The 25,219-nt window shown below is 41.2% G+C and overlaps 1 protein-coding gene across 1 annotated transcript in view; it reads right to left on the bottom strand.

Moving 5' to 3' along the window:
* Nucleotides 1-25,219, bottom strand: part of LOC139383787 (DnaJ (Hsp40) homolog, subfamily C, member 27) — a 90,055-nt gene that overhangs the window by 36,519 nt on the left and 28,317 nt on the right. The window lies entirely within an intron of this gene.

Raw genomic sequence — 25,219 nt, 5'->3', positions numbered from 1 at the left:
CACCACACTACCACTATCAGATTAGAACAATAAAGGAGAGTAGACATCTACCACTATCAGATTAGAGCCATAAAGGAGACTAGACATCTACCTCCAAACTACCACTATAAGATTAGAGCCATAAAGGAGACATCTACCACCCCACGACCACTATCAGATTAGAGATATAAAGGAGACTAGACATCTACCACTATCAGATTAGTTCCATAAAGGAGTCATCTACCACTATCATATTAGAGCATATCTATGTTTTCTGTGAATTACTATGATAACATTTAGTTTAGTCACTAATACATCAGATAATGCTAACTATTTGTTTATGCTATTTTAACAACTAAAAAATACAAGATACAAATGTCAAGACTGTTCTTTTTGAAGTGCTGAATATAACAAGGAGACATCTACCACCACACTACCACTATCAGATTAGAACCATAAAGGAGACTAGACATCTACCACTATCAGATTAGAGCCATAAAGGAGACTAGACATCTACCACTATCAGATTAGAACCATAAAGAGACTAGACATCTACCACTATCAGATTAGAGCCATAAAGGAGGCTAGACATATACAACCCCACTACCAGTATCAGATTAGAGACATAAAAGAGCCTAGATATCTATCACCCAACTACCACTATGAGATTAGAGCCATAAAAAAGACTAGACATCTACCACCACACTACCACTATCAGATTAGAGCCATAAAGGAGACTAGACATCTACCTCCCCACTACCACTATCAGATTAGAGACATAAAGGAGACTAGACATCTACCACCCCACTACCACTATCAGATTAGAGCCATAAAGGAGACTAGACATCTACCTCCCCACTACCACTATCAGATTAGAGACATAAAGGAGACTAGACATCTACCACCCCACTACCACTATCATATTTAAGTCATAAAGGAGACTAGACATCTACCTCGCCACTACCACTATCAGATTAGAGACATTAAGAAGACTAGACATCTACCACCCCACTACCACTATCATATTAGAGTCATACATGAGACATCTACCACCACACTACCACTATCAGATTAGAGCCATAAAGGAGACTAGACATCTACCACTCCCCTACCACTATCAGATTAGAACCATAAAGGAGACTAGACATCTACCACTATCAGATTAGAGCCATAAAGGAGACTAGACATCTACCACTATCAGATTAGAGCCATAAAGGAGACTAGACATCTACCACCCCACTACCACTATCAGATTAGAGACATAAAGGAGACTAGACATCTACCACCCCAATACCACTATCAGATTAGAGATGAAGGAGACGAGACATCTACCTCCCCACTACCACTATCAGATTAGAGACATAAAGGAGACTAGACATCTACCACCCCACTACCACTATCATATTAGAGTCATAAAGGAGACATCTACCACCACACTACCACTATCAGATTAGAGCCATAAAGGAGACTAGACATCTACCACTATCAGATTAGAGCCATAAAAGAGACTAGACATCTACCACCACACTACCACTATCAGATCAGAGCCATAAAGGAGACTAGACATCTACCACTCCACTACCACTATCAGATTAGAACCATAAAGGAGACTAGACATCTACCACTATCAGATTAGAGACATAAAGGAGCCTAGACATCTACCACCCCACTACCACTATCAGATTAGAACTATAAAGGAGACTAGACATCTACCACTATCAGATTAGAGCCATAAAGGAGACTAGACATCTACCACTCCACTACCACTATCAGATTAGAACCATAAAGGAGACTAGACATCTACCACTATCAGATTAGACACATAAAGGAGACTAGACACCTACCACCCCACTACCATTATCAGATTAGAGCCATAAAGGGGACATCTACCACTATAAGATTAGAGCCATAAAGGAGTCTTCTACCACCCCACTACCACTATCATATTAGAGCCATAAAGGAGACTAGACATCTACCACTATAAGATTAGAGCCATAAAGGAGACATCTACCACCACACTACCACTATCAGATTAGAACAATAAAGGAGAGTAGACATCTACCACTATCAGATTAGAGCCATAAAGGAGACTAGACATCTACCTCCAAACTACCACTATAAGATTAGAGCCATAAAGGAGACATCTACCACCCCACGACCACTATCAGATTAGAGATATAAAGGAGACTAGACATCTACCACTATCAGATTAGTTCCACAAAGGAGTCATCTACCACTATCATATTAGAGCATATCTATGTTTTCTGTGAATTACTATGATAACATTTAGTTTAGTCACTAATACATCAGATAATGCTAACTATTTGTTTATGCTATTTTAACAACTAAAAAATACAAGATACAAATGTCAAGACTGTTCTTTTTGAAGTGCTGAATATAACAAGGAGACATCTACCACCACACTACCACTATCAGATTAGAACCATAAAGGAGACTAGACATCTACCACTATCAGATTAGAGCCATAAAGGAGACTAGACATCTACCACTATCAGATTAGAACCATAAAGAGACTAGACAACTACCACTATCAGATTAGAGCCATAAAGGAGGCTAGACATATACCACCCCACTACCACTATCATATTTGAGTCATAAAGGAGACTAGACATCTACCACCCCACTACCACTATCATATTAGAGACATTAAGAAGACTAGACATCTACCACCCCACTACCACTATCATATTAGAGTCATAAATGAGACATCTACCACCACACTACCACTATCAGATTAGAGCCATAAAGGAGACTAGACATCTACCACCCCACTACCACTATCATATTAGAGTCATAAAGGAGACATCTACCACCACACTACCACTATCAGATTAGAGCCATAAAGGAGACTAGACATCTACCACTATCAGATTAGAGCCATAAAAGAGACTAGACATCTACCACCACACTACCACTATCAGATCAGAGCCATAAAGGAGACTAGACATCTACCACTCCACTACCACTATCAGATTAGAACCATAAAGGAGACTAGACATCTACCACTATCAGATTAGAGACATAAAGGAGCCTAGACATCTACCACCCCACTACCACTATCAGATTAGAACTATAAAGGAGACTAGACATCTACCACTATCAGATTAGAGCCATAAAGGAGACTAGACATCTACCACTCCACTACCACTATCAGATTAGAACCATAAAGGAGACTAGACATCTACCACTATCAGATTAGAGACATAAAGGAGACTAGACACCTACCACCCCACTACCATTATCAGATTAGAGCCATAAAGGGGACATCTACCACTATAAAATTAGAGCCATAAAGGAGTCTTCTACCACCCCACTACCACTATCATATTAGAGCCATAAAGGAGACTAGACATCTACCACTATAAGATTAGAGCCATAAAGGAGACATCTACCAACACACTACCACTATCAGATTAGAACAATAAAGGAGAGTAGACATCTACCACTATCAGATTAGAGCCATAAAGGAGACTAGACATCTACCTCCAAACTACCACTATAAGATTAGAGCCATAAAGGAGACATCTACCACCCCACGACCACTATCAGATTAGAGATATAAAGGAGACTAGACATCTACCACTATCAGATTAGTTCCATAAAGGAGTCATCTACCACTATCATATTAGAGCATATCTATGTTTTCTGTGAATTACTATGATAACATTTAGTTTAGTCACTAATACATCAGATAATGCTAACTATTTGTTTATGCTATTTTAACAACTAAAAAATACAAGATACAAATGTCAAGACTGTTCTTTTTGAAGTGCTGAATATAACAAGGAGACATCTACCACCACACTACCACTATCAGATTAGAACCATAAAGGAGACTAGACATCTACCACTATCAGATTAGAGCCATAAAGGAGACTAGACATCTACCACTATCAGATTAGAACCATAAAGAGACTAGACATCTACCACTATCAGATTAGAGCCATAAAGGAGGCTAGACATATACAACCCCACTACCACTATCAGATTAGAGACATAAAAGAGCCTAGATATCTATCACCCAACTACCACTATGAGATTAGAGCCATAAAAAAGACTAGACATCTACCACCACACTACCACTATAAGATTAGAGCCATAAAGGAGTCTTCTACCACCCCACTACCACTATCATATTAGAGCCATAAAGGAGACTAGACATCTACCACTATAAGATTAGAGCCATAAAGGAGACATCTACCACCACACTACCACTATCAGATTAGAACAATAAAGGAGAGTAGACATCTACCACTATCAGATTAGAGCCATAAAGGAGACTAGACATCTACCTCCAAACTACCACTATAAGATTAGAGCCATAAAGGAGACATCTACCACCCCACGACCACTATCAGATTAGAGATATAAAGGAGACTAGACATCTACCACTATCAGATTAGTTCCACAAAGGAGTCATCTACCACTATCATATTAGAGCATATCTATGTTTTCTGTGAATTACTATGATAACATTTAGTTTAGTCACTAATACATCAGATAATGCTAACTATTTGTTTATGCTATTTTAACAACTAAAAAATACAAGATACAAATGTCAAGACTGTTCTTTTTGAAGTGCTGAATATAACAAGGAGACATCTACCACCACACTACCACTATCAGATTAGAACCATAAAGGAGACTAGACATCTACCACTATCAGATTAGAGCCATAAAGGAGACTAGACATCTACCACTATCAGATTAGAACCATAAAGAGACTAGACAACTACCACTATCAGATTAGAGCCATAAAGGAGGCTAGACATATACAACCCCACTACCACTATCAGATTAGAGCCATAAAGGAGACTAGACATCTACCTCCTCACTACCACTATCAGATTAGAGACATAAAGGAGACTAGACATCTACCACCCCACTACCACTATCAGATTAGAGCCATAAAGGAGACTAGACATCTACCTCCCCACTACCACTATAAGATTAGAGACATAAAGGAGACTAGACATCTACCACCCCACTACCACTATCATATTTGAGTCATAAAGGAGACTAGACATCTACCTGCCACTACCACTATCATATTAGAGTCATAAAGGAGACATCTACCACCACACTACCACTATCAGATTAGAGCCATAAAGGAGACTAGACATCTACCACTATCAGATTAGAGCCATAAAAGAGACTAGACATCTACCACCACACTACCACTATCAGATCAGAGCCATAAAGGAGACTAGACATCTACCACTCCACTACCACTATCAGATTAGAACCATAAAGGAGACTAGACATCTACCACTATCAGATTAGAGACATAAAGGAGCCTAGACATCTACCACCCCACTACCACTATCAGATTAGAACTATAAAGGAGACTAGACATCTACCACTATCAGATTAGAGCCATAAAGGAGACTAGACATCTACCACTCCACTACCACTATCAGATTAGAACCATAAAGGAGACTAGACATCTACCACTATCAGATTAGAGACATAAAGGAGACTAGACACCTACCACCCCACTACCATTATCAGATTAGAGCCATAAAGGGGACATCTACCACTATAAGATTAGAGCCATAAAGGAGTCTTCTACCACCCCACTACCACTATCATATTAGAGCCATAAAGGAGACTAGACATCTACCACTATAAGATTAGAGCCATAAAGGAGACATCTACCAACACACTACCACTATCAGATTAGAACAATAAAGGAGAGTAGACATCTACCACTATCAGATTAGAGCCATAAAGGAGACTAGACATCTACCTCCAAACTACCACTATAAGATTAGAGACATAAAGGAGACTAGACATCTACCACCCCACTACCACTATCAGATTAGAGCCATAAAGGAGACATCTACCTCCCCACTACCACTATAAGATTAGAGACATAAAGGAGACTAGACATCTACCACCCCACTACCACTATCATATTTGAGTCATAAAGGAGACTAGACATCTACCTGCCACTACCACTATCATATTAGAGTCATAAATGAGACATCTACCACCACACTACCACTATCAGATTAGAGCCATAAAGGAGACTAGACATCTACCACTATCAGATCAGAGCCATAAAGGAGACTAGACATCTACCACTCCCCTACCACTATCAGATTAGAACCATAAAGGAGACTAGACATCTACCACTATCAGATTAGAGCCATAAAGGAGGCTAGACATCTACCACTATCAGATTAGAGCCATAAAGGAGACTAGACATCTACCACTATCAGATTAGAGCCATAAAGGAGACTAGACATCTACCACCCCACTACCACTATCAGATTAGAGACATAAAGGAGACTAGACATCTACCACCCCAATACCACTATCAGATTAGAGATGAAGGAGACGAGACATCTACCTCCCCACTACCACTATCAGATTAGAGACATAAAGGAGACTAGACATCTACCACCCCACTACCACTATCATATTAGAGTCATAAAGGAGACATCTACCACCACACTACCACTATCAGATTAGAGCCATAAAGGAGACTAGACATCTACCACTATCAGATTAGAGCCATAAAAGAGACTAGACATCTACCACCACACTACCACTATCAGATCAGAGCCATAAAGGAGACTAGACATCTCCCACTCCACTACCACTATCAGATTAGAACCATAAAGGAGGCTAGACATCTACCACTATCAGATTAGAGACATAAAGGAGCCTAGACATCTACCACCCCACTACCACTATCAGATTAGAACCATAAAGGAGACTAGACATCTACCACTATCAGATTAGAGCCATAAAGGAGACTAGACATCTACCACTCCACTACCACTATCAGATTAGAACCATAAAGGAGACTAGACATCTACCACTATCAGATTAGAGACATAAAGGAGACTAGACACCTACCACCCCACTACCACTATCAGATTAGAGCCATAAAGGGGACATCTACCACTATAATGTTAGAGCCATAAAGGAGTCTTCTACCACCCCACTACCACTATCATATTAGAGCCATAAAGGAGACTAGACATCTACCACTATAAGATTAGAGCCATAAAGGAGACATCTACCACCACACTACCACTATCAGATTAGAACAATAAAGGAGAGTAGACATCTACCACTATCAGATTAGAGCCATAAAGGAGACTAGATATCTACCTCCAAACTACCACTATAAGATTAGAGCCATAAAGGAGACATCTACCACCCCACGACCACTATCAGATTAGAGATATAAAGGAGTCATCTACCACTATCATATTAGAGCATATCTATGTTTTCTGTGAATTACTATGATAACATTTAGTTTAGTCACTAATACATCAGATAATGCTAACTATTTGTTTATGCTATTTTAACAACTAAAAAATACAAGATACAAATGTCAAGACTGTTCTTTTTGAAGTGCTGAATATAACAAGGAGACATCTACCACCACACTACCACTATCAGATTAGAACCATAAAGGAGACTAGACATCTACCACTATCAGATTAGAGCCATAAAGGAGACTAGACATCTACCACTATCAGATTAGAACCATAAAGAGACTAGACAACTACCACTATCAGATTAGAGCCATAAAGGAGGCTAGACATATACAACCCCACTACCACTATCAGATTAGAGACATAAAAGAGCCTAGATATCTATCACCCAACTACCACTATGAGATTAGAGCCATAAAAAAGACTAGACATCTACCACCCCACTACCACTATCAGATTAGAGCCATAAAGGAGACTAGACATCTACCTCCCCACTACCACTATCAGATTAGAGACATAAAGGAGACTAGACATCTACCACCCCACTACCACTATCAGATCAGAGCCATAAAGGAGACTAGACATCTACCACCCCACTACCACTATCAGATTAGAACCATAAAGGAGACTAGACATCTACCACTATCAGATTAGAGCCATAAAGGAGACTAGACATCTACCACTCCACTACCACTATCAGATTAGAACCATAAAGGAGACTAGACATCTACCACTATCAGATTAGAGACATAAAGGAGACTAGACACCTACCACCCCACTACCACTATCAGATTAGAGCCATAAAGGGGACATCTACCACTATAATGTTAGAGCCATAAAGGAGTCTTCTACCACCCCACTACCACTATCATATTAGAGCCATAAAGGAGACTAGACATCTACCACTATAAGATTAGAGCCATAAAGGAGACATCTACCACCACACTACCACTATCAGATTAGAACAATAAAGGAGAGTAGACATCTACCACTATCAGATTAGAGCCATAAAGGAGACTAGACATCTACCTCCAAACTACCACTATAAGATTAGAGCCATAAAGGAGACATCTACCACCCCACGACCACTATCAGATTAGAGATATAAAGGAGTCATCTACCACTATCATATTAGAGCATATCTATGTTTTCTGTGAATTACTATGATAACATTTAGTTTAGTCACTAATACATCAGATAATGCTAACTATTTGTTTATGCTATTTTAACAACTAAAAAATACAAGATACAAATGTCAAGACTGTTCTTTTTGAAGTGCTGAATATAACAAGGAGACATCTACCACCACACTACCACTATCAGATTAGAACCATAAAGGAGACTAGACATCTACCACTATCAGATTAGAGCCATAAAGGAGACTAGACATCTACCACTATCAGATTAGAACCATAAAGAGACTAGACAACTACCACTATCAGATTAGAGCCATAAAGGAGGCTAGACATATACAACCCCACTACCACTATCAGATTAGAGACATAAAAGAGCCTAGATATCTATCACCCAACTACCACTATGAGATTAGAGCCATAAAAAAGACTAGACATCTACCACCCCACTACCACTATCAGATTAGAGCCATAAAGGAGACTAGACATCTACCTCCCCACTACCACTATCAGATTAGAGACATAAAGGAGACTAGACATCTACCACCCCACTACCACTATCATATTTGAGTCATAAAGGAGACTAGACATCTACCTGCCACTACCACTATCAGATTAGAGACATTAAGAAGACTAGACATCTACCACCCCACTACCACTATCATATTAGAGTCATAAATGAGACATCTACCACCACACTACCACTATCAGATTAGAGCCATAAAGGAGACTAGACATCTACCACTATCAGATCAGAGCCATAAAGGAGACTAGACATCTACCACTCCCCTACCACTATCAGATTAGAACCATAAAGGAGACTAGACATCTACCACTATCAGATTAGAGCCATAAAGGAGACTAGACATCTACCACTATCAGATTAGAGACATAAAGGAGCCTAGACACCTACCACCCCACTACCACTATCAGATTAGAGCCATAAAGGGGACATTTACCACTATAAGATTAGAGCCATAAAGGAGTCTTCTACCACCCCACTACCACTATCATATTAGAGCCATAAAGGAGACTAGACATCTACCACTATAAGATTAGAGCCATAAAGGAGACATCTACCACCCCACGACCACTATCAGATTAGAGCCATAAAGGAGACTAGACATCTACCTCCCCACTACCACTATCAGATTAGAGACATAAAGGAGACTAGACATCTACCACCCCACTACCACTATCATATTTGAGTCATAAAGGAGACTAGACATCTACCTGCCACTACCACTATCAGATTAGAGACATTAAGAAGACTAGACATCTACCACCCCACTACCACTATCATATTAGAGTCATAAATGAGACATCTACCACCACACTACCACTATCAGATTAGAGCCATAAAGGAGACTAGACATCTACCACTATCAGATCAGAGCCATAAAGGAGACTAGACATCTACCACTCCCCTACCACTATCAGATTAGAACCATAAAGGAGACTAGACATCTACCACTATAAGATTAGAGCCATAAAGGAGACTAGACATCTACCACTATCAGATTAGAGACATAAAGGAGCCTAGACACCTACCACCCCACTACCACTATCAGATTAGAGCCATAAAGGGGACATTTACCACTATAAGATGAGAGCCATAAAGGAGTCTTCTACCACCCCACTACCACTATCATATTAGAGCCATAAAGGAGACTAGACATCTACCACTATAAGATTAGAGCCATAAAGGAGACATCTACCACCCCACGACCACTATCAGATTAGAGACATATTGGAGACTAGACATCTACCACTATCAGATTAGTTCCATAAAGGAGTCATCTACCACCCCTCTACCACTATCATATTAGAGCCATAAAGGAGTCATCTACCACTATCATATTAGAGCCTATCTATGTTTTCTGTGAATTACTATGATAACATTTAGTTTAGTCACTAATACATCAGATAATGCTAACTATTTGTTTATGCTATTTTAACAACTAAAAAATACATGATACAAATGTCAAGAATGTTCTTTTTGAAGTGCTGAATATAACAAGGAGACATCTACCACCACACTACCACTATCAGATTAGAACCATAAAGGAGACTAGACATCTACCACTATCAGATTAGAACCATAAAGGAGACTAGACATCTACCACTATCAGATTAGAACCATAAAGGAGACTAGACATCTACCACTATCAGATTAGAGCCATAAGGGAGGCTAGACATCTACAACCCCACTACCACTATCAGATTAGAGACATAAAAGAGCCTAGATATCTATCACCCAACTACCACTATGAGATTAGAGCCATAAAAAAGACTAGACATCTACCACCACACTAACACTATCAGATTAGAGCCATAAAGGAGACTAGACATCTACCTCCCCACTACCACTATCAGATTAGAGACATAAAGGAGACTAGACATCTACCACCCCACTACCACTATCAGATTAGAGCCATAAAGGAGACTAGACATCTACCTCCCCACTACCACTGTCAGATTAGAGACATAAAGGAGACTAGACATCTACCACCCCACTACCACTATCATATTTGAGTCATAAAGGAGACTAGACATCTACCTCGCCACTACAACTATCAGATTAGAGACATAAAGGAGACTAGACATCTACCACCCCACTACCACTATCATATTAGAGTCATAAATGAGACATCTACCACCACACTAACACTATCAGATTAGAGCCATAAAGGAGACTAGACATCTACCTCCCCACTACCACTATCAGATTAGAGACATAAAGGAGACTAGACATCTACCACCCCACTACCACTATCAGATTAGAGCCATAAAGGAGACTAGACATCTACCTCCCCACTACCACTATCAGATTAGAGACATAAAGTAGACTAGACATCTACCACCCCACTACCACTATCATATTAGAGTCATAAATGAGACATCTACCACCACACTACCACTATCAGATTAGAGCCATAAAGGAGAATCGACATCTACCACTATCAGATCAGAGCCATAAAGGAGACTAGACATCTACCACTCCCCTACCACTATCAGATTAGAACCATAAAGGAGACTAGACATCTACCACTATCAGATTAGAGACATAAAGGAGCCTACACATCTACCACCCCACTAGCACTATCAGATTAGAGCCATAAAGGGGACATCTACCACTATCAGATTAGAGCCATAAAGAAATCTTCTACCACCCCACTACCACTATCAGATTAGAGACATAAAGGAGCCTAGATATCTACCACCCCACTACCACTATCAGATTAGAGCCATAAAGGGGACATCTACCACTATCAGATTAGAGCCATAAAGAAATCTTCTACCACCCCACTACCACTATCAGATTAGAGCCATAAAGGAGACTAGACATCTACCACCCCACTACCACTATCAGAATAGAGCCATAAAGCAGACTAGACATCAACCTCCCCACTACCACTATCATATTAGAGTCATAAAGGAGACATCTACCACCACACTACCACTATCAGATTAGAGCCATAAAGGAGACTAGACATCTACCACCCCACTACCACTATCAGATTAGAGCCATAGAGGAGACTAGACATTTACCACTATCAGATTAGAGCCATAAAGGAGGCTAGACATATACCACCCCACTACCACTATCAGATTAGAGCCATAAAGGGGACATCTACCACTATCAGATTAGAGCCATAAAGGAATCTTCTACCACCCCACTACCACTATCAGTTTAGAGCCATAAAGGAGACATCTACCACCCCACTACCACTATCAGATTAGAGCCATAAAGGAGACTAAACATCTACCACCCCACTACCACTATCAGTTTAGAGTCATAAAGGAGACATCTAACACCACACTACCACTATCAGATTAGAGCCATAAAGGAGACTAGACATCTACCACCCCACTACCACTATCAGATTAGAGCCATAGAGGAGACTAGACATCTACCACTATCAGATTAGAGCCATAAAGGAGGCTAGACATATACCACCCCACTACCACTATCAGCTTAGAGCCATAAAGGGGACATCTACCACTATCAGATTAGAGCCATAAAGGAATCTTCTACCACCCCACTACCACTATCAGATTAGAGCCATAAAGGAGACTAGACATCTACCACCCCACTGCCACTATGAGATTAGAGCCATAAAGCAGACTAGACATCTACCTCTCCACTACCACTATCATATTAGAGTAATAAAGGAGACATCTACCACCACACTACCACTATCAGATTAGAGCCATGAAGGAGACTAGACATCTACCACTATCAGATCAGAGCCATAATGGAGACTAGACATCTACCACCCCACTACCACTATCAGATTAGAACCATAAAGGAGACTAGACATCTACCACTCTCAGATTAGAGACATAAAGGAGCCTAGACATCTACCACTATCAGATTAGAGCTATAAAGGAGGCTAGACATCTACAACCCCACTACCACTATCAGATTAGAGACATAAAGGAGCCTAGACACCTACCACCCCACTACCACTATCAGATTAGAACCATAAAGGGGACATCTACCACTATCAGATTAGAGCCATAAAGGAATCTTCTACCACCCCACTACCACTATCAGTTTAGAGCCATAAAGGAGACATCTACCACCACACTACCACTATCAGATTAGAGACATAAAGGAGCCTAGATATCTACCACCCCACTACCACTATCAGATTAGAGCCATAAAGGAGACTAGACATCTACCACCCCACTACCACTATCAGAATAGAGCCATAAAGCAGACTAAACATCTACCTCCCCACTACCACTCTCATATTAGAGTCATAAAGGAGACATCTACCACCACACTACCACTATCAGATTAGAGCCATAAAGGAGACTAGACATCTACCACCCCACTACCACTATCAGATTAGAGCCATAGAGGAGACTAGACATCTACCACTATCAGATTAGAGCCATAAAGGAGGCTAGACATATACCACCCCACTACCACTATCAGCTTAGAGCCATAAAGGGGACATCTACCACTATCAGATTAGAGCCATAAAGGAATATTCTACCACCCCACTACCACTATCAGATTAGAGCCATAAAGGAGACTAGACATCTACCACCCCACTGCCACTATGAGATTAGAGCCATAAAGCAGACTAGACATCTACCACCCCACTACCACTATCATATTAGAGTAATAAAGGAGACATCTACCACCACACTACCACTATCAGATTAGAGCCATGAAGGAGACTAGACATCTACCACTATCAGATCAGAGCCATAATGGAGACTAGACATCTACCACCCCACTACCACTATCAGATTAGAACCATAAAGGAGACTAGACATCTACCACTCTCAGATTAGAGACATAAAGGAGCCTAGACATCTACCACTATCAGATTAGAGCTATAAAGGAGGCTAGACATCTACAACCCCACTACCACTATCAGATTAGAGACATAAAGGAGCCTAGACACCTACCACCCCACTACCACTATCAGATTAGAACCATAAAGGGGACATCTACCACTATCAGATTAGAGCCATAAAGGAATCTTCTACCACCCCACTACCACTATCAGTTTAGAGCCATAAAGGAGACATCTACCACCACACTACCACTATCAGATTAGAGACATAAAGGAGCCTAGATATCTACCACCCCACTACCACTATCAGATTAGAGCCATAAAGGAGACTAGACATCTACCACCCCACTACCACTATCAGAATAGAGCCATAAAGCAGACTAAACATCTACCTCCCCACTACCACTCTCATATTAGAGTCATAAAGGAGACATCTACCACCACACTACCACTATCAGATTAGAGCCATAAAGGAGACTAGACATCTACCACCCCACTACCACTATCAGATTAGAGCCATAGAGGAGACTAGACATCTACCACTATCAGATTAGAGCCATAAAGGAGGCTAGACATATACCACCCCACTACCACTATCAGCTTAGAGCCATAAAGGGGACATCTACCACTATCAGATTAGAGCCATAAAGGAATATTCTACCACCCCACTACCACTATCAGATTAGAGCCATAAAGGAGACTAGACATCTACCACCCCACTGCCACTATGAGATTAGAGCCATAAAGCAGACTAGACATCTACCTCTCCACTACCACTATCATATTAGAGTCATAAAGGAGACATCTACCACCACACTACCACTATCAGATTAGAGCCATGAAGGAGACTAGACATCTACCACTATCAGATCAGATCCATAATGGAGACTACACATCTACCACCCCACTACCACTATCAGATTAGAACCATAAAGGAGACTAGACATCTAACACTCTCAGATTAGAGACATAAAGGAGCCTAGACATCTACCACTATCAGATTAGAGCTATAAAGGAGGCTAGACATCTACAACCCCACTACCACTATCAGATTAGAGACATAAAGGAGCCTAGACACCTACCACCCCACTACCACTATCAGATTAGAGCCATAAAGGGGACATCTACCACTATAAGATTAGGGCCATGAAGGAATCTTCTACCACCACACTACCACTATCATATTAGAGCCATAAAGGAGACATCTACCAACACACTACCAATATCAGATTAGAGCCATAAAGGAGACTAGACATCTACCACTATCAGATTAGAGCCATAAAGGATACTAGACATCTACCACCCCACTACCACTATCAGATTAGAACCATAAAGGAGACTAGACATCTACCACTATCGGATTAGAGCCATAAAGGAGACTAGACATCTACCACTATCAGATTAGAGCCATAAAGGAGTCATCTACCACTATCATATTAGAGCCATAAAGGAGACATCTACCACAACACTACCACTATCAGATAAGAACCATAAAGGAGAGTAGACATCTACCACTATCAGATTAGAGCCATAAAGGAGACTAGACATCTACCTCCCCACTACCACCATCAGATTATAGACATAAAGGAGACTAGACATCTACCACCCCACTTCCACTATGAGATTAGAGCCATAAAGCAGACTAGACATCTACCACCCCACTACCACTATCAGTTTAGAGCCATAAAGGAGACATCTACCACCCCACTACCACTATCAGATTAGAGCCATAAAGGAGACATCTACCACCCCACTGCCACTATGAGATTAGAGCCATAAAGCAGACTAGACATCTACCTCTCCACTAGCACTATCATATTAGAGTCATAAAGGAGACATCTACCACCACACTACCACTATCAGATTAGAGCCATAAAGGAGACTAGACATCTACCACTATCAGATCAGAGCCATAAAGGAGACTAGACATCTACAACCCCACTACCACTATCAGATTAGAGACATAAAGGGGACATCTTCCACCCCACTACCACTATCAGATTAGAGCCATAAATGAGTCATCTACCACCACACTACCACTATCAGATTAGAACCATAAAGGGGACATCTACCACTATCAGATTAGAGCCATAAAGGAGACTAGACATCTACCAACCCCACTACCACTATCAGATTAGAGCCATAAAGGGGACATCTTCCACCCCACTACCACTATCAGATTAGAGCCATAAATGAGTCATCTACCACCACACTACCACTATCAGATTAGAACCATAAAGGGGACATCTACCACTATCAGATTAGAGCCATAAAGGAGACTAGACATCTACCACTATCAGATTAGAGCCATAAAGGAGACATCTACCACCCCACTACCACCATCAGATTAGAGCCATAAAGGAGGCTACACATCTACCAACCCCACTACCACTATCAGATTAGAGCCATAAAGGAGACTAGACATCTACCACTATCAGATTAGAGCCACAAAGGAGACATCTACAACCCCACTACCACTATCAGATTAGAGACATATAGGAGCCTACACATCTACCACCCCACTACCACTATCAGATTAGAGCCATAAAGGGGACATCTACCACTATCAGATTAGAGCCATAAAGGAATCTTCTACCACCCCACTACCACTATCAGTTTAGAGCCATAAAGGAGACATCTACCACCACACTACCACTATCAGATTAGAGACATAAAGGAGCCTAGATATCTACCACCCCACTACCACTATCAGATTAGAGCCATAAAGGAGACTAGACATCTACCACCCCACTACCACTATCAGAATAGAGCCATAAAGCAGACTAGACATCTACCTCCCCACTACCACTATCAGATTAGAGCCATAGAGGAGACTAGACATCTACCACTATCATATTAGAGTCATAAAGGAGACATCTACCACCACACTACCACTATCAGATTAGAGCCATAAAGGAGACTAGACATCTACCACCCCACTACCACTATCAGATTAGAGCCATAGAGGAGACTAGACATCTACCACTATCAGATTAGAGCCATAAAGGAGGCTAGACATATACCACCCCACCACCACTATCAGATTAGAGCCATAAAGGGGACATCTACCACTATCAGATTAGAGCCATAAAGGAATCTTCTACCACCCCACTACCACTATCAGTTTAGAGCCATAAAGGAGACATCTACCACCCCACTACCACTATCAGATTAGAGCCATAAAGGAGACTAGACATCTACCACCCCACTGCCACTATGAGATTAGAGCCATAAAGCAGACTAGACATCTACCTCTCCACTACCACTATCATATTAGAGTCATAAAGGAGACATCTACCACCACACTACCACTATCAGATTAGAGCCATAAAGGAGACTAGACATCTACCACTATCAGATCAGAGCCATAATGGAGACTAGACATCTACCACCCCACTACCACTATCAGATTAGAACCATAAAGGAAACTAGACATCTACCACTCTCAGATTAGAGACATAAAGGAGCCTAGACATCTACCACTATCAGATTAGAGCTATAAAGGAGGCTAGACATCTACAACCCCACTACCACTATCAGATTAGAGACATAAAGTAGCCTACACATCTACCACCCCACTACCACTATCAGATTAGAGACATAAAGGGGACATCTACCACTATCAGATTAGAGCCATAAAGGAATCTTCTACCACCCCACTACCACTATCAGTTTAGAGCCATAAAGGAGACATCTACCACCACACTACCACTATCAGATTAGAGACATAAAGGAGCATAGATATCTACCACCCCACTACCACTATCAGATTAGAGCCATAGAGGAGACTAGACATCTACCACTATCAGATTAGAGCCATAAAGGAGGCTAGACATATACCACCCCACTACCACTATCAGATTAGAGCCATAAAGGGGACATCTACCACTATCAGATTAGAGCCATAAAGGAATCTTCTACCACCCCACTACCACTATCAGTTTAGAGCCATAAAGGAGACATCTACCACCCCACTACCACTATCAGATTAGAGCCATAAAGGAGACTAGACATCTACCACCCCACTGCCACTATGAGATTAGAGCCATAAAGCAGACTAGACATCTACCTCTCCACTACCACTATCATATTAGAGTCATAAAGGAGACATCTACCACCACACTACCACTATCAGATTAGAGCCATAAAGGAGACTAGACATCTACCACTATCAGATCAGAGCCATAATGGAGACTAGACATCTACCACCCCACTACCACTATCAGATTAGAATCATAAAGGAGACTAGACATCTACCACTCTCAGATTAGAGACATAAAGGAGCCTAGACATCTACCACTATCAGATTAGAGCTATAAAGGAGGCTAGACATCTACAACCCCACTACCACTATCAGATTAGAGACATAAAGGAGCCTAGACACCTACCACCCCACTACCACTATCAGATTAGAGCCATAAAGGAGACATCTACCACCACACTACCAATATCAGATTAGAGCCATAAAGGAGACTAGACATCTACCACTATCAGATTAGAGCCATAAAGGATACTAGACATCTACCATCCCACTACCACTATCAGATTAGAACCATAAAGGAGACTAGACATCTACCACTATCGGATTAGAGCCATAAAGGAGACTAGACATCTACCACTATCAGATTAGAGCCATAAAGGAGTCATCTAACACTATCATATTAGAGCCATAAAGGAGACATCTACCACAACACTACCACTATCAGATAAGAACCATAAAGGAGAGTAGACATCTACCACTATCAGATTAGAGCCATAAAGGAGACTAGACATCTACCTCCCCACTACCACCATCAGATTATAGACATAAAGGAGACTAGACATCTACCACCCCACTGCCACTATGAGATTAGAGCCATAAAGCAGACTAGACATCTACCACCCCACTACCACTATCAGTTTAGAGCCATAAAGGAAACATCTACCACCCCACTACCACTATCAGATTAGAGCCATAAAGGAGACATCTACCACCCCACTGCCACTATGAGATTAGAGCCATAAAGCAGACTAGACATCTACCTCTCCACTAGCACTATCATATTAGAGTCATAAAGGAGACATCTACCACCACACTACCACTATCAGATTAGAGCCATAAAGGAGACTAGACATCTACCACCCCACTACCACTATCAGATTAGAACCATAAAGGAGACTAGACATCTACCACTATCAGATCAGAGCCATAATGGAGACTAGACATCTACCACCCCACTACCACTATCAGATTAGAACCATAAAGGAGACTAGACATCTACCACTATCAGATTAGAGCTATAAAGGAGGCTAGACATCTACAACCCCACTACCACTATCAGATTAGAGACATAAAGGAGCCTAGACACCTAGCACCCCACTACCACTATCAGATTAGAGCCATAAAGGGGACATCTACCACTATAAGATTAGAGCCATGAAGGAGTCTTCTACCACCACACTACCACTATCATATTAGAGCCATAAAGGAGTCATCTGCCACCACACTACCACTATCAGATTAGAGCCATAAAGGAGACTAGACATCTACCACTATCAGATTAGAGCCATAAAGGATACTAAACATCTACCACCCCACTACCACTATCAGATTAGAACCATAAAGGAGACTAGACATCTACCACTATCGGATTAGAGCCATAAAGGAGACTAGACATCTACCACTATCAGATTAGAGCCATAAAGGAGTCATCTACCACTATCATATTAGAGCCATAAAGGAGACATCTACCACAACACTACAACTATCAGATAAGAACCATAAAGGAGAGTAGACATCTACCACTATCAGATTAGAGCCATAAAGGAGACTAGACATCTACCTCCCCACTACCACTATCAGATTAGAACCATAAAGGAGACTAGACATCTACCACTATCAGATTAGAGCTATAAAGGAGGCTAGACATCTACAACCCCACTACCACTATCAGATTAGAGACATAAAGGAGCCTAGACACCTACCACTATCAGATTAGAGCCATAAATGAGACTAGACATCTACCACCCCACTACCACTATCAGATTAGAGACATAAAGGAGTCATCTACCACCCCACTAACACTATCAGAGTAGAGCCCTAAAGCAGACTAGACATCTACCACTATCAGATTAGAGCCATAAAGTAGTAATCTACAACTATCAGATTAGAGCCATAAAGGAGTCATCTACCACTATCAGGGTAGAGCCATAAAGGAGACTAGACATCTACCACGATCAGATTAGTTCCATAAAGGAGACATCTACCACCCCTCTACCACTATCATATTAGAGCCATAAAGGAGTCATCTACCACCACACTACCACTATCAGATTAGAGCCATAAAGGAGTCATCTACCACTATCATATTAGAGCCATAAAGGAGTCATCTACCACTATCATATTAGAGCCATAATAGAGACTAGACATCTACCACCCCACTACCACTATCAGATTAGAACCATAAAGGAGACTAGACATCTACCACTATCAGATTAGAGCTATAAAGGAGGCTAGACATCTACAACCCCACTACCACTATCAGATTAGAGACATAAAGGAGCCTAGACACCTACCACTATCAGATTAGAGCCATAAAGGAGATATCTACCACCCCACTACCACCATCAGATTAGAGCCATAAAGGAGGCTAGACATCTACAACCCCACTACCACTATCAGATTAGAGACATAAAGGAGCCTACACATCTACCACCCCACTACCACTATCAGATTAGAGCCATAAAGGGGACATCTACCACTATCAGATTAGAGCCATAAAGGAATCTTCTACCACCCCACTACCACTATCAGTTTAGAGCCATAAAGGAGACATCTACCACCACACTACCACTATCAGATTAGAGACATAAAGGAGCCTAGATATCTACCACACCACTACCACTATCAGATTAGAGCCATAAAGGAGACTAGACATCTACCACCCCACTACCACTATCAGATTAGAACCATAAAGGAGACTAGACATCTACCACTATCAGATTAGAGCCATAAATGAGACTAGACATCTACCACCCCACTACCACTATCAGATTAGAGACATAAAGGAGTCATCTACCACCCCACTAACACTATCAGAGTAGAGCCCTAAAGCAGACTAGACATCTACCACTATCAGATTAGAGCCATAAAGTAGTAATCTACAACTATCAGATTAGAGCCATAAAGGAGTCATCTACCACTATCAGGGTAGAGCCATAAAGGAGACTAGACATCTACCACGATCAGATTAGTTCCATAAAGGAGACATCTACCACCCCTCTACCACTATCATATTAGAGCCATAAAGGAGTCATCTACCACCACACTACCACTATCAGATTAGAGCCATAAAGGAGTCATCTACCACTATCATATTAGAGCCATAAAGGAGTCATCTACCACTATCATATTAGAGCCATAATAGAGACTAGACATCTACCACCCCACTACCACTATCAGATTAGAACCATAAAGGAGACTAGACATCTACCACTATCAGATTAGAGCTATAAAGGAGGCTAGACATCTACAACCCCACTACCACTATCAGATTAGAGACATAAAGGAGCCTAGACACCTACCACTATCAGATTAGAGCCATAAAGGAGATATCTACCACCCCACTACCACCATCAGATTAGAGCCATAAAGGAGGCTAGACATCTACAACCCCACTACCACTATCAGATTAGAGACATAAAGGAGCCTACACATCTACCACCCCACTACCACTATCAGATTAGAGCCATAAAGGGGACATCTACCACTATCAGATTAGAGCCATAAAGGAATCTTCTACCACCCCACTACCACTATCAGTTTAGAGCCATAAAGGAGACATCTACCACCACACTACCACTATCAGATTAGAGACATAAAGGAGCCTAGATATCTACCACACCACTACCACTATCAGATTAGAGCCATAAAGGAGACTAGACATCTACCACCCCACTACCACTATCAGAATAGAGCCATAAAGCAGACTAGACATCTACCACCACACTACCACTATCAGATTAGAGCCATAAAGGAGACTAGACATCTACCACCCCACTACCACTATCAGATTAGAGCCATAGGGGAGACTAGACATCTACCACTATCAGATTAGAGCCATAAAGGAGGCTAGACATATACCACCCCACTACCACTATCAGATTAGAGCCATAAAGGGGACATCTACCAATATCAGATTAGAGCCATAAAGGAATCTTCTACCACCCCACTACCACTATCAGTTTAGAGCCATAAAGGAGACATCTACCACCCCACTACCACTATCAGATTAGAGCCATAAAGGAGACTAGACATCTACCACCCCACTGCCACTATGAGATTAGAGCCATAAAGCAGACTAGACATCTACCTCTCCACTACCACTATCATATTAGAGCCATAAAGGAATCTTCTACCACCCCATTACCACTATCAGTTTAGAGCCATAAAGGAGACATCTACCACCACACTACCACTATCAGATTAGAGCCATAAAGGAGACTAGACATCTACCACTCTCAGATTAGAGACATAAAGGAGCCTAGACATCTACCACTATAAGATTAGAGCTATAAAGGAGGCTAGACATCTACAACACCACTACCGCTATCAGATTAGAGACATAAAGGAGCCTAGACACCTACCACCCCACTACCACTATCAGATTAGAGCCATAAAGTGGACATCTACCACTATAAGATTAGAGCCATGAAGGAGTCTTCTACCACCACACTACCACTATCATATTAGAGCCATAAAGGAGACATCTACCACCACACTACCACTATCAGATTAGAGCCATAAAGGAGACTAGACATCTACCACTATCAGATTAGAGCCATAAAGGATACTAGACATCTACCACCCCACTACCACTATCAGATTAGAACCATAAAGGAGACTAGACATCTACCACTATCGGATTAGAGCCATAAAGGAGACTAGACATCTACCACTATCAGATTAGAGCCATAAAGGAGTCATCTACCACTATCATATTAGAGCCATAAAGGAGACATCTACCACAACACTACCACTATCAGATAAGAACCATAAAGGAGAGTAGACATCTACCACTATCAGATTAGAGCCATAAAGGAGACTAGACATCTACCTCCCCACTACCACCATCAGATTATAGACATAAAGGAGACTAGACATCTACCACCCCACTGCCACTATGAGATTAGAACCATAAAGCAGACTAGACATCTACCACCCCACTACCACTATCAGTTTAGAGCCATAAAGGAGACATCTACCACCCCACTACCACTATCAGATTAGAGCCATAAAGGAAACATCTACCACCCCACTGCCACTATGAGATTAGAGCCATAAAGCAGACTAGACATCTACCTCTCCACTAGCACTATCATATTAGAGTCATAAAGGAGACATCTACCACCACACTACCACTATCAGATTAGAGCCATAAAGGAGACTAGACATCTACCACTATCAGATCAGAGCCATAATGGAGACTAGACATCTACCATCCCACTACCACTATCATATTAGAACCATAAAGGAGACTAGACATCTACCACTCTCAGATTAGAGACATAAAGGAGCCTAGACATCTACCACTATCAGATTAGAGCTATAAAGGAGGCTAGACATCTACAACCCCACTACCACTATCAGATTAGAGACATAAAGGAGCCTAGACACCTACCACCCCACTACCACTATCAGATTAGAGCCATACAGGGGACATCTACCAATATAAGATTAGAGACATGAAGAAGTCTTCTACCACCACACTACCACTATCATATTAGAGCCATAAAGGAGACATCTACCACCACACTACCACTATCAGATTAGAGCCATAAAGGAGACTAGACATCTACCACTATCAGATTAGAGCCATAAAGGATACTAGACATCTACCACCCCACTACCACTATCAGATTAGAACCATAAAGGAGACTAGACATCTACCACCCCACTACCACTATCAGATTAGAGCCATAAAGGAGCCTAGACATCTACCACTATCAGATTAGAGCCATAAAGGAGTCATCTACCACTATCATATTAGAGCCATAAAGGAGACATCTACCACAACACTACCACTATCAGATAAGAACCATAAAGGAGAGTAGACATCTACCACTATCAGATTAGAGCCTTAAAGGAGACTAGACATCTACCTCGCCACTACCACCATCAGATTATAGACATAAATGAGACTAGACATCTACCACCCCACTACCACTATCAGATTAGAGACATAAAGGAGTCATCTACCACCCCACTACCACTATCAGAGTAGAGCCCTAAAGCAGACTAGACATCTACCACTATCAGAATAGAGCCATAAAGTAGTCATCTACCACTATCATATTAGAGCCATAAAGGAGTCATCTACCACCACACTACCACTATCAGTTTAGAGCCATAAAGGAGTCATCTACCACTATCATATTAGAGCCATAAAGGAGTAATTTACCACTATCATATTAGAGACATAATGGAGACTAGACATCTACCACCCCACTACCACTATCAGATTAGAACCATAAAGGAGACTAGACATCTACCACTCTCAGAATAGAGACATAAAGGAGCCTAGACACCTACCACCCCACTACCACTATCAGATTAGAGCCATAAAGTGGACATCTACCACTATAAGATTAGAGCCATGAAGGAGTCTTCTACCACCACACTACCACTATCATATTAGAGCCATAAAGGAGACATCTACCACCACACTACCACTATCAGATTAGAGCCATAAAGGAGACTAGACATCTACCACTATCAGATTAGAGCCATAAAGGATACTAGACATCTACCACCCCACTACCACTATCAGATTAGAACCATAAAGGAGACTAGACATCTACCACTATCGGATTAGAGCCATAAAGGAGACTAGACATCTACCACTATCAGATTAGAGCCATAAAGGAGTCATCTACCACTATCATATTAGAGCCATAAAGGAGACATCTACCACAACACTACCACTATCAGATAAGAACCATAAAGGAGAGTAGACATCTACCACTATCAGATTAGAGCCATAAAGGAGACTAGACATCTACCTCCCCACTACCACCATCAGATTATAGACATAAAGGAGACTAGACATCTACCACCCCACTGCCACTATGAGATTAGAACCATAAAGCAGACTAGACATCTACCACCCCACTACCACTATCAGTTTAGAGCCATAAAGGAGACATCTACCACCCCACTACCACTATCAGATTAGAGCCATAAAGGAAACATCTACCACCCCACTGCCACTATGAGATTAGAGCCATAAAGCAGACTAGACATCTACCTCTCCACTAGCACTATCATATTAGAGTCATAAAGGAGACATCTACCACCACACTACCACTATCAGATTAGAGCCATAAAGGAGACTAGACATCTACCACTATCAGATCAGAGCCATAATGGAGACTAGACATCTACCATCCCACTACCACTATCATATTAGAACCATAAAGGAGACTAGACATCTACCACTCTCAGATTAGAGACATAAAGGAGCCTAGACATCTACCACTATCAGATTAGAGCTAT

The sequence above is a fragment of the Oncorhynchus clarkii genome, chromosome 25, assembly GCF_045791955.1.
Source record: "Oncorhynchus clarkii lewisi isolate Uvic-CL-2024 chromosome 25, UVic_Ocla_1.0, whole genome shotgun sequence".
NCBI lineage: Eukaryota > Metazoa > Chordata > Actinopteri > Salmoniformes > Salmonidae > Oncorhynchus > Oncorhynchus clarkii.
The sequence above is the reverse complement of the archived record's forward strand: the minus strand, read 5'-3'. Positions and strand labels throughout refer to the sequence as shown.